At 37.8% G+C, this 12069-nt stretch overlaps 1 protein-coding gene across 6 annotated transcripts in view; it reads right to left on the bottom strand.

The window, feature by feature from the left end:
* Positions 1–12069, bottom strand: part of cdin1 (CDAN1 interacting nuclease 1) — a 140966-nt gene that overhangs the window by 74467 nt on the left and 54430 nt on the right. The gene's annotated exons all lie outside the window — the stretch shown is intronic.

Below are 12069 nucleotides of genomic sequence, written 5' to 3'. Positions count from 1 at the left end.
ATTTGTCTATATCATATAATAGTAACACTTTACAAATGAGGTTTATTAGTTAACATTAGATAATGTATTAACTAACATGAACTAACCATGAGAAATACATTTGTTACAGTATTTATTAATCTTTGTTAGTTTCATTGTTTGTTCATGTTAGTTCAGTGCATTAACTAATGTTAACAAACACAACCTTTGATTTTAAATGTTCAAATTAATATTACCTAAGATTAATAAACACTGAAGTATTGTTCATTCTTAGTTCATGTAAAATAAGGTAGTTAACTAATGTTAACTAATGAACCTTATTGTAAAGTGGTACCCATATATCATATCATGAGAACATATTATATAATACACAATATTATTTATTTAATTTTGAAAAATGTTATCGGTTGAAAATCAAAACAAAAAAAAAATTTTAATACAGTAAAATTCTATACGCATTAACAAAAATTAATTAAAGCAATACCTAGGTTTGCAGAATTACTAATATGACTGTGTATTACTGTATTAATACATACAGTAAAACAGCATTTCTTATTATTAATAGTGTAAGTTCTTTCTTAAGCATTTATTTATGTTTAATTACCCTTTTCCTGTTTGTATATTATATTAGTTTTTTGCTTCAGTGTAATTTATGAAATCACTATTCAGCGTTTTTAAAAAAAATAATCTTTTGTATGCTAAATAGCTTGTGGGTCGCGTGTAAAACCATTTTTTTTTTCTTACTGCGAAATTTCAATTTCATTTATATTTGATTTTATTAAAAGGTCATTTTTATGTTCAGTTTTTAAGCAAATCTGGTCAAATAAAACTACTCATTTGAGGTTGTGAGTTTAATCACCTACTTTTAGTAACAAAAATTACTTGTTTTTAACGGTTTAAAGCCTCATTCTGTCCCTATTCATGGAAACTGTTCCCGTAACAAGAGATGGAGATGGGAAACGAACATCAAATCAAGAGTTTTATACGCATTTCAATATAACGGAATTACACAAAACATTCCTAATAATGGTCATGAAATCAGTGCATAACTAGCTATGTTTCCATCCACCTGTTTTTATTCGCATTTTTGGATATCATATAAAAAAAAGCTGGATAGAAATGCCAAAATATGCATAAATTCCAAAAATGTTTTTTTTTTTATTATCCAATAATAAATTCCTCAATGTGCACCAAAAACGACATGTGACTTTTGCGACGGGACGGCATAACTGGACTAACCGTGCAAAATTAATTTATTATTTACAAAATTATAATATATTATAGAGTGGCCTCTCCTGCAGCAACCTCCATTTTTCTTACTGATATTTAGTGCCAGTTTATGAGGAAGTGATGATTTTGTTTTCTTTTAATGTAGTTTATGTGTCTATGTGGTGTTATTAATCTGCTTTAAGACAAACCATGTGTATATTCATAAGTCGACAGCATTGCTGAGTATTTCCTCCTTAAAACTGCAGTGAACCAAAGACAGTCTCAAAAACACGCTTTGAAATCGCTGGTGTTTCTGACGTCACACACTACCTTGTAACCAATCAGATCAACGTGTGATCGTCAACCAGTGGATCTCTGAGCTGAGTGAGTGAGTGGAGGCGGGGCTCATTTGCATATTCATAGAGCCGCGCATACTAAATGAGGCAAGGGTGTCGAGCTACAGTCAAGATAAAAAACTTTCAAATATGTCATTTTGGTGATCAAAGAGGAGTTTTAAGGGATGAAATTATTGACTACAGTGAGACTTTAACATCAGGATTCAAAGAGTTAATAGATTTTTACTCGACTCAGTATTCACGCGGCGAGAGATACTTTACGCTACGAAACACCTCAATCCGAATATCACAGAAGAGCAGAGAAACTTCAGGGAAAGAAAGCCTCTAAACTGCAGAAGCAGGATGAGACTGGCGAGGTTACAGCGAGGCCTGGGAGCGTGTGCAGGGAAAGAGAGGGCTTTGAAGGAGGAACATGCGAGAGCTGCACACCTACGGCTCGACTCACTGCGATCTCTCCATCACAGCCGCAGGAACCATGGAGTACGCTAATGCTTGTGTCTGATCACTTTGAATAGTTGCACTCTTCAACACTTAGTCAATGCTGCAAACATGCATTATTTTCCTGTTTTCACTGTAAAGCTGCTTGGAATAAAGCTGTAGACATAAAGCTGATCTGACTGCACTAGCACTAGTCTCGACTGACTTTGCTAGTAAAGTTCACAGTTATTTACAAAAAAAGATGATATCTGCACTTGTAGATCCATAAAAGATGGAGCTTTATAAAAAATAAAAAAAAATAAAAAAAATTACATTAATAAGCAACACGGCAGATAAATGCTATAACAAATAAATTGTTCAATGTTAGTTAATTTTAGTTCATGCATTTAATTACATTAACTTATTGTTAAGTGTCACTAAATCCTCCAATAATCCTTGTTTTATTTACCAAATTTAATTTGTAATAATTAATTTTTAAAGGGTTAATTCATTCTTTTTCTTCTTTCTTTCTTCAGTGGAAAAGAAATGAAGGTTTTTGAGGAAAACACTCCAGGATGTTCCTCCATATAGTGTCTTCAATGGGGTCCAACGGGTCGAAGGTCCAGATGTGAGTTTCAGTGCAGCTTCAAAGTCTCGACACGATCCAGCCGAGGAATAAGAGTCATCTAGACACACCAGCGGATATTTTAAAACTAAATAAACATTTATATACTTTTAACCACTAATGCTGGTCTTGCTCTAGCTGTGATGCGACACACATTACGTGATCAGGTTGAAAGGTCAAGCGTGACGTAGGCGGAAGAACAGACCCAGTGTTTACAAAGAGAACAAGCAAAGACTAAGACAAACGCCATTTACAAAAAATAAATAAAAGGTGAAACAACGATGTCGGATGATTTTGAAGTTGGAGGAGAAAATGAGATGTAGTTTTTCACTCTACTCTACATTTCTGACCCGGAACACACGTGACCTTTCAACCTGATTACGTAATGTGTGTCGCATCACAGCGAGTGCAAGATGAGCATTTGTGGATAAAAATATATAAAGGTTTTACACAGAAATCACACTTAGTCTGTCTGACTCTGAACACGACACACTGATGGACTCGCATCTGTTCTGAGGAGGAGACAGCTTTCATCATCAGCTTCAGTCTCTGAAACACATCATCAGCCTCACGTGTCATACGTACATGAGGACACACACACACACGGCACTGAATAATGACGTCTGCGTGAGGTTTCCCTGCTTCATTCAGGTGCTCGTCCTCGTCGTTCTCAAATTAATCATGAGTGGATCTCTCATCTGAGACGCGTGAGTAACGTTAGCCAAGCTCCGATCACATTCATCATTCTCTAATCACGCTGAGACACACACTGGGATCAGTCTGCAGGACTCGAGTGTGTGAGTGTGTGTGTGTGTGTCAGGTCATGGACGGGCGATGCACTCACATGCACAGTAATAATTCTCATCAGTTGTTATAGTGTAGCTCATCTGGCGATATATACTGACCCATAAAGCACTACGACTACAGCAATTAGCAGCGAGCGCAGAGTAAACGTGATGGAGTGCATGAACTGAGTCATGTGACGCGTATGAGGAAGACCTTTCCTTCAACAGCAGACTCACAATCACTCTGAACTCAGTCAAGGATCAGACTTTGTCAGAAATGATGACACTCATTTACACTTCTGCGCGTTGAGTGTGTCTGACGTTCACAGCGACGCCGCACACTGACACCAAACTGGCCACAAGGATGCGATTCCATTTGATTCAATTCATTCCATCTGATTTGATTTGATTTCGATTCACTTGGATAAATATCAGGTACAGTAAACGTCAACTTTTCTCTTTCTCTGAACTAATGCTATATACAGGAACCGTTTTACTGTAATATTACATTATAAAATTAACAACTGATTTGCATACTACTAACACTTACATTTTTTTAATAATAATAACATAATACCTTTTTAATGATGTTACTCCAATTATTTAAAAGGTGGCTGTCATAAACACTTGTTTTCATGACTGATTCATTCCAACATTCATTAAATACTGAAGAACAGGTTGAGTAAAAATATAATGATTATGTCATATACTGCATAAATGATAACACTTTATTTTCATGGTCCCGTTAGATATTCTGTTGACTATAAGTAACTTTGCAACTACATGTCAACTAACTGTCAGTAGAGTATCAGTATAGTATTAGTAGAGTATCTGTAGAGTAGGGCTGTCACTTTTGTGAAAAAATCATGTTCAATTTTGAGACATAAGTGTTCATTGAATCAATTGTAAAATCGATTTTCCCTGTCTAAAGAAGTTTCCATTTTAAACGCCAAATATGGGCAAATCCACGGACGACTACCAGGCATTAGGACGAACGTAAAGAGGGCGCTTGAGACGCGCACAAGTCAGCAATATTCCTGATGATTTATTGGCGTGAAGTTTCGTGCACAATGACAAACAGGAGCGCAACATTCTCGAAAAACAATAAGCAGAGTGGACTGCCATAACATCAGTGAGAAACATCACTGCAGGATTCAGCATGGCTGTGTTTACGGTTAGAAATGTCAAAAAAATTCGCCTACGAAGGTGATTGTAGACCGTAGCCCGAATCTGTGTCTGTATGCATGAGACTGAATACCGGCAGAATTCACAGTTTTGTAGTAAAAAGAGACACATTATGCAGAAGTATAATCTGCTGTTATGTGTGTGTGTCAGAGCCTGCAGTCGCTGTGTGACGCGCGTTCGCTGCGGGCGTATCGTGACGAGCTGGACGCGCTCCGAGAGAAGGCCGTTAAAATCGATTCCTTATTTTGGTTTTTGAAACTTGCGTTGGTTGGTCCGATCGATTGTGCAATCGATTTTCGAACGTAAAGTGACAGCCCTACTCTAGAGTATCAGTAGAGTAGAGTATCAGTAGAGTAGAGTATCAGTAGAGTATTAGTAGAGTAGAGTATTAGTAGAGTAGAGTATCAGTAGAGTAGAGTATCAGTAGAGTATTAGTAGAGTAGAGTATTAGTAGAGTAGAGTATCAGTAGAGTAGAGTATCAGTAGAGTAGAGTATCAGTAGAGTATTAGTAGAGTAGAGTATTAGTAGAGTAGAGTATCAGTAGAGTAGAGTATCAGTAGAGTATCAGTACAGTATTAGTAGAGTAGAGTATTAGTAGAGTATCAGTAGAGTAGAGTAGAGTATCAGTAGAGTATCAGTAGATTATTAGTAGAGTATTAGTAGAGTAGAGTATTAGTAGAGTAGAGTATCAGTAGAGTATTAGTAGAGTATCAGTATAGTGTTAGTAGAGTGTCTGTAGAGTATCAGTAGTGTATCAGTAGAGTATCAGTAGAGTAGCGTATCAGTAGAGTATCAGTAGAGTATTAGTAGAGTATTATTAGAGTATCAGTAGAGTAGAGTATCAGTATAGTATTAGTTAGAGTATCAGTGGAGTATTAGTAGAGTATCAGTAGAGTATCATTAGAGTATCAGTAGAGAATTAGTTAGAGTATCAGTAGAGTAGTGTCAGTAGTGTAGAGTTTTAGTAGAGTATCAGTAGAGTATCAGTATAGTATTAGTAGAGTATCATTATAGTATCTGTAGAGTAGAGTATCAGTAGAGTATAAGTATAGTATTAGTAGAGTATTAGTAGAGTATCAGTAGAGTATCAGTAGAGTATCACTAGAGTATTAGTGGAGATTCATTAGTGTATCAGTAGAGTATTAGTAGAGTATCAGTAGAGTATTATTAGAGTATTAGTAGAGTATCAAAGTATCAGTATAGTATTAGTATAGTATCAGTAGAGTAGAGTATCAGTAGAGTATTAGTAGAGTATCAGTATAGTATTAGTAGAGTATCATTATAGTATCTGTAGAGTAGAGTATCAGTAGAGCATAAGTATAGTATTAGTAGAGTATTAGTAGAGTATCAGTAGAGTATCCGTAGAGTATTACTAGAGTATTAGTGGAGATTCATTAGTGTATCAGTAGAGTATCAGTAGAGTATCAGTAGAGTATTATTAGAGTATTATTAGAGTATCAGTAGAGTATCAGAGTATCAGTAGAGTATTAGTAGAGTATCAGTATAGTGTTAGTAGAGTGTCTGTAGAGTATCAGTAGGGTATCAGTAGGGTATCAGTAGAGTATCAGTAGAGTAGAGTATCAGTAGAGTATCTGCAGAGTATTAGTAGAGTATTATTAGAGTATCAGTAGAGTAGAGTATCAGTGGAGTATTAGTAGAGTATCAGTAGAGTATCATTAGAGTATCAGTAGAGAATTAGTTAGAGTATCAGTAGAGTAGTGTCAGTAGTGTAGAGTTTTAGTAGAGTATCAGTATAGTATTAGTATAGTATCAGTAGAGTAGAGTATCAGTAGAGTATTAGTAGAGTATCAGTATAGTATTAGTAGAGTATCATTATAGTATCTGTAGAGTAGAGTATCAGTAGAGTATAAGTATAGTATTAGTAGAGTATTAGTAGAGTATCAGTAGAGTATCAGTATAGTATTACTAGAGTATTAGTGGAGATTCATTAGTGTATCAGTAGAGTATCAGTAGAGTATTAGTAGAGTATCAGTAGAGTATTATTAGAGTATCAGTAGAGTATCAGTAGAGTATTAGTTAGAGTAGAGTATCAGTAGAGTATCAGTATAGTATTACTAGAGTATAAGTGGAGATTCATTAGTGTATCAGTAGCGTATCAGTGGAGATTCATTAGTGTATCAGTAGCGTATCAGTAGAGTATTAGTAGCGTATCAGTAGAGTATTAGTAGAGTATCAGTAGAGTATTAGTTAGAGTATCAGTATAGTATTAGTAGAGTATCAGTAGAGTATTAGTTGAGTATCAGTAGAGTATTAGTAGAGTATCAGTAGAGTATTAGTTGAGTATCAGTAGAGTATCATTGGAGTATTAGTTGGAGTATTAGAGTATCAGTAGAGTATCATTGGAGTATTAGTTAGAGTATCAGTAGAGTATCAGTAGAGTATTAGTTAGAGTATCAGTAGAGTATTAGTAGGGTCTACTGATACTCTACTGATACTCTACTGATACTCTACTGATACTCTACTGATACTCTACTTCTACTGATACTCTACTGATACTCTACTGATACTCTACTGATACTCTACTGATACTCTACTGAGAGCTAGTAGACATGAAGGTGTAATGTTACTTATAGTCAACAGAATGTGTTAAAGGGACCATCAAAATAGAGTGAAACCACATAAATGTGTCAAAATGCTCCTCCTCTCTAGAGTTATTTTTCTAGCTGACTATCGAGTTTATGGTCATTGAAAGGCTTTGAGGTAAAAGTGACATTATTGTTTTATTGACATCTTACTGCAGTTGACGTCAAAAAACAAAACTTTTATTTAATGGATTAAATAGAGTATAGCCTTGAAAGCGCTGTTATAATCACTGACGCCGTCTCCACTGCACAGTGAATCTCTTATTTCCAGTGTCTACAGTTTGAGAGAGGATTCGTGATCGAGCTCCTGCGGTTTGATTGGTGAGTGGATTCTGACTAAATTAAACACCCCTGATTGGCCAGTGCGTTCAAGAGATCAACAGATACGTCTGTTGACTTCTGAATTTACACATGGTTTGTCTTAAAGCGTATTAAAAACACCACATAGACACATAAACCACATTAAAAGCTGGATTTTCACCACAGGGGACTTTAAAATGATTAATTAAATTGTTAAGCATTCAAGATTACCACCATTTTTGATAATACATTTCTATTACATTATAATACACAGAATAAACAAGTATTTAAATGGAAAAAAAAACCTGAATTTGTAACACTTTATAAGAACGTTCAGTTGTAAGTCATTTATAAGTGGTTAGTTAATGATGAACTAGTCATTTACAGAACATTCATAAATGATAGCAAGTGACATACTAACATTTTATGTATGTTTTGTAAATTCTGTTACAAGTCATTTACATGTGATTAGTTAATGATTAACTAATTATTTACGAAACATGACTAAGCGTTCATAAATGATTAATAAGTGATATGTTAATTATTGTATGTATGTTTTGTAGATTCAGTTATAAGTAATTTACAATTGATTACTTAATGATTAACTAGTCATATACAAAACATGAATATGCGTTTCATAAATGTTTAATAAATGTTTGTTTTTTTGTATATATGTAGCAATTAGAGGGTGCAAAAAGTGTTGTAAATGCCTTGAATACACATACAGATCATTTGTAGGTATATGTAACACATTTACAAGTGATGAATAGTTTACACTTTAGATTAGGGGATGCAGAAAGTGTTGTCAATTATTTATTCATGCGTTTACACATCTATAACAGGTGTTGAACACTGTAGTGTGTACTGCAGTGTAAGTGCTGACTGGTGAGGGTATAGACAGCTGTCTTCTGTGGTGTGTAGTGTAGTGTGTGGTGTGTAGTGTAGTGTGTACTGCAGTGTAAGTGCTGACTGGTGAGGGTATAGACAGCTGTCTTCTGTGGTGTGTAGTGTGTAGTATGTACTGCAGTGTGTAGTGTGTAGTATGTACTGCAGTGTAAGTGCTGACTGGTGAGGGTATAGACAGCTGTCTTCTGTAGTGTGTAGTGTAGTGTGCACTGCAGTGTAAGTGCTGACTGGTGAGGGTATAGACAGCTGTCTTCTGTAGTGTGTAGTGTAGTGTGTAGTGTAGTGTGCACTGCAGTGTAAGTGCTGACTGGTGAGGGTATAGACAGCTGTCTTCTGTGGTGTGTAGTGTAGTGTGTAGTGTGTAGTGTAGTGTGTACTGCAGTGTAAGTGCTGACTGGTGAGGGTATAGACAGCTGTCTTCTGTAGTGTGTAGTGTAGTGTGCACTGCAGTGTAAGTGCTGACTGGTGAGGGTATAGACAGCTGTCTTCTGTGGTGTGTAGTGTAGTGTGTAGTGTGTAGTGTAGTGTGTACTGCAGTGTAAGTGCTGACTGGTGAGGGTATAGACAGCTGTCTTCTGTGGTGTGTAGTGTGTACTGCAGTGTAAGTGCTGACTGGTGAGGGTATAGACAGCTGTCTTCTGTGGTGTGTAGTGTAGTGTGTAGTGTGTAGTGTAGTGTGTACTGCAGTGTAAGTGCTGACTGGTGAGGGTATAGACAGCTGTCTTCTGTAGTGTGTAGTGTAGTGTGCACTGCAGTGTAAGTGCTGACTGGTGAGGGTATAGACAGCTGTCTTCTGTGGTGTGTAGTGTAGTGTGTAGTGTGTAGTGTAGTGTGTACTGCAGTGTAAGTGCTGACTGGTGAGGGTATAGACAGCTGTCTTCTGTGGTGTGTAGTGTGTAGTGTAGTGTGTAGTGTAGTGTGTACTGCAGTGTAAGTGCTGACTGGTGAGGGTATAGACAGCTGTCTTCTGTAGTGTGTAGTGTAGTGTGCACTGCAGTGTAAGTGCTGACTGGTGAGGGTATAGACAGCTGTCTTCTGTGGTGTGTAGTGTAGTGTGTAGTGTGTAGTGTAGTGTGTACTGCAGTGTAAGTGCTGACTGGTGAGGGTATAGACAGCTGTCTTCTGTGGTGTGTAGTGTGTAGTATGTACTGCAGTGTGTAGTGTGTAGTATGTACTGCAGTGTAAGTGCTGACTGGTGAGGGTATAGACAGCTGTCTTCTGTAGTGTGTAGTGTAGTGTGCACTGCAGTGTAAGTGCTGACTGGTGAGGGTATAGACAGCTGTCTTCTGTAGTGTGTAGTGTAGTGTGTAGTGTAGTGTGCACTGCAGTGTAAGTGCTGACTGGTGAGGGTATAGACAGCTGTCTTCTGTGGTGTGTAGTGTAGTGTGTAGTGTAGTGTGTACTGCAGTGTAAGTGCTGACTGGTGAGGGTATAGACAGCTGTCTTCTGTAGTGTGTAGTGTAGTGTGCACTGCAGTGTAAGTGCTGACTGGTGAGGGTATAGACAGCTGTCTTCTGTGGTGTGTAGTGTAGTGTGTAGTGTGTAGTGTAGTGTGTACTGCAGTGTAAGTGCTGACTGGTGAGGGTATAGACAGCTGTCTTCTGTGGTGTGTAGTGTGTACTGCAGTGTAAGTGCTGACTGGTGAGGGTATAGACAGCTGTCTTCTGTAGTGTGTAGTGTAGTGTGTAGTGTGTACTGCAGTGTAAGTGCTGACTGGTGAGGGTATAGACAGCTGTCTTCTGTAGTGTGTAGTGTAGTGTGTAGTGTAGTGTGTACTGCAGTGTAAGTGCTGACTGGTGAGGGTATAGACAGCTGTCTTCTGTAGTGTGTAGTGTAGTGTGCACTGCAGTGTAAGTGCTGACTGGTGAGGGTATAGACAGCTGTCTTCTGTGGTGTGTAGTGTAGTGTGTAGTGTGTAGTGTAGTGTGCACTGCAGTGTAAGTGCTGACTGGTGAGGGTATAGACAGCTTCTCTGTAGTGTGTAGTGTGTAGTGTAGTGTGCACTGCAGTGTAAGTGCTGACTGGTGAGGGTATAGACAGCTGTCTTCTGTGGTGTGTAGTGTAGTGTGTAGTGTAGTGTGCACTGCAGTGTAAGTGCTGACTGGTGAGGGTATAGACAGCTGTCTTCTGTAGTGTGTAGTGTGTAGTGTAGTGTGCACTGCAGTGTAAGTGCTGACTGGTGAGGGTATAGACAGCTGTCTTCTGTAGTGTGTAGTGTAGTGTGTAGTGTGTACTGCAGTGTAAGTGCTGACTGGTGAGGGTATAGACAGCTGTCTTCTGTAGTGTGTAGTGTAGTGTGTAGTGTAGTGTGTACTGCAGTGTAAGTGCTGACTGGTGAGGGTATAGACAGCTGTCTTCTGTAGTGTGTAGTGTAGTGTGCACTGCAGTGTAAGTGCTGACTGGTGAGGGTATAGACAGCTGTCTTCTGTGGTGTGTAGTGTAGTGTGTAGTGTGTACTGCAGTGTAAGTGCTGACTGGTGAGGGTATAGACAGCTGTCTTCTGTAGTGTGTAGTGTAGTGTGTAGTGTGTACTGCAGTGTAAGTGCTGACTGGTGAGGGTATAGACAGCTGTCTTCTGTAGTGTGTAGTGTAGTGTGTAGTGTAGTGTGTACTGCAGTGTAAGTGCTGACTGGTGAGGGTATAGACAGCTGTCTTCTGTAGTGTGTAGTGTAGTGTGCACTGCAGTGTAAGTGCTGACTGGTGAGGGTATAGACAGCTGTCTTCTGTAGTGTGTAGTGTAGTGTGCACTGCAGTGTAAGTGCTGACTGGTGAGGGTATAGACAGCTGTCTTCTGTAGTGTGTAGTGTAGTGTGTAGTGTGTACTGCAGTGTAAGTGCTGACTGGTGAGGGTATAGACAGCTGTCTTCTGTAGTGTGTAGTGTAGTGTGTAGTGTAGTGTGTACTGCAGAGTAAGTGCTGACTGGTGAGGGTATAGACAGCTGTCTTCTGTAGTGTGTAGTGTAGTGTGCACTGCAGTGTAAGTGCTGACTGGTGAGGGTATAGACAGCTGTCTTCTGTGGTGTGTAGTGTAGTGTGTAGTGTGTAGTGTAGTGTGCACTGCAGTGTAAGTGCTGACTGGTGAGGGTATAGACAGCTTCTCTGAAACACATGGAGTCTTTAACCACTGTGCACATGATGTGAGCAAAACATACAAAAAAAATGTAACATCATTTATTAAACATTTATGAAACACAGTCATGTTTAGTAAATGATTAGTTAATCATTAACTAATCAATTGTAAATGACTTATAACTGCATCTACAAAACATATAATGAACATATCACTTATTAATCATTTATGAATGATTAGTCATGTTTTTTAAATGATTAGTTAATCATTAAGTAATCAATTGTAAATGACTTGTAACACAATTTACAAAACATACATAAAATGTTAGTATGTCACTTGCTACTCATTTATGAATGTTTTGTAAATGATTAGTTCATCATTAACTATTCACTTATAAATGACTTACAACTGAGCGTTATTATAAAGTGTTACCAAAATGTCATAGGCTATTTATAAAAGATAGCATAGGATAGATAACATAGGCTAGTTATTTTGGTTTTTTTTGCGCATAAAAAGTATTCTCGTCGCTTGATAAATTTAAGGTTGAGCCACTGTAGTCACTTGGACTATATTAACGGTGTCTTTACTAACTTTCTGGGCCGGCAGATCTCGATTACAGAGAAGCCTATGAAG

Source organism: Scardinius erythrophthalmus (genome assembly GCF_964197995.2).
Source record: "Scardinius erythrophthalmus genome assembly, chromosome: 19".
NCBI lineage: Eukaryota > Metazoa > Chordata > Actinopteri > Cypriniformes > Leuciscidae > Scardinius > Scardinius erythrophthalmus.
The sequence above is the reverse complement of the archived record's forward strand: the minus strand, read 5'-3'. Positions and strand labels throughout refer to the sequence as shown.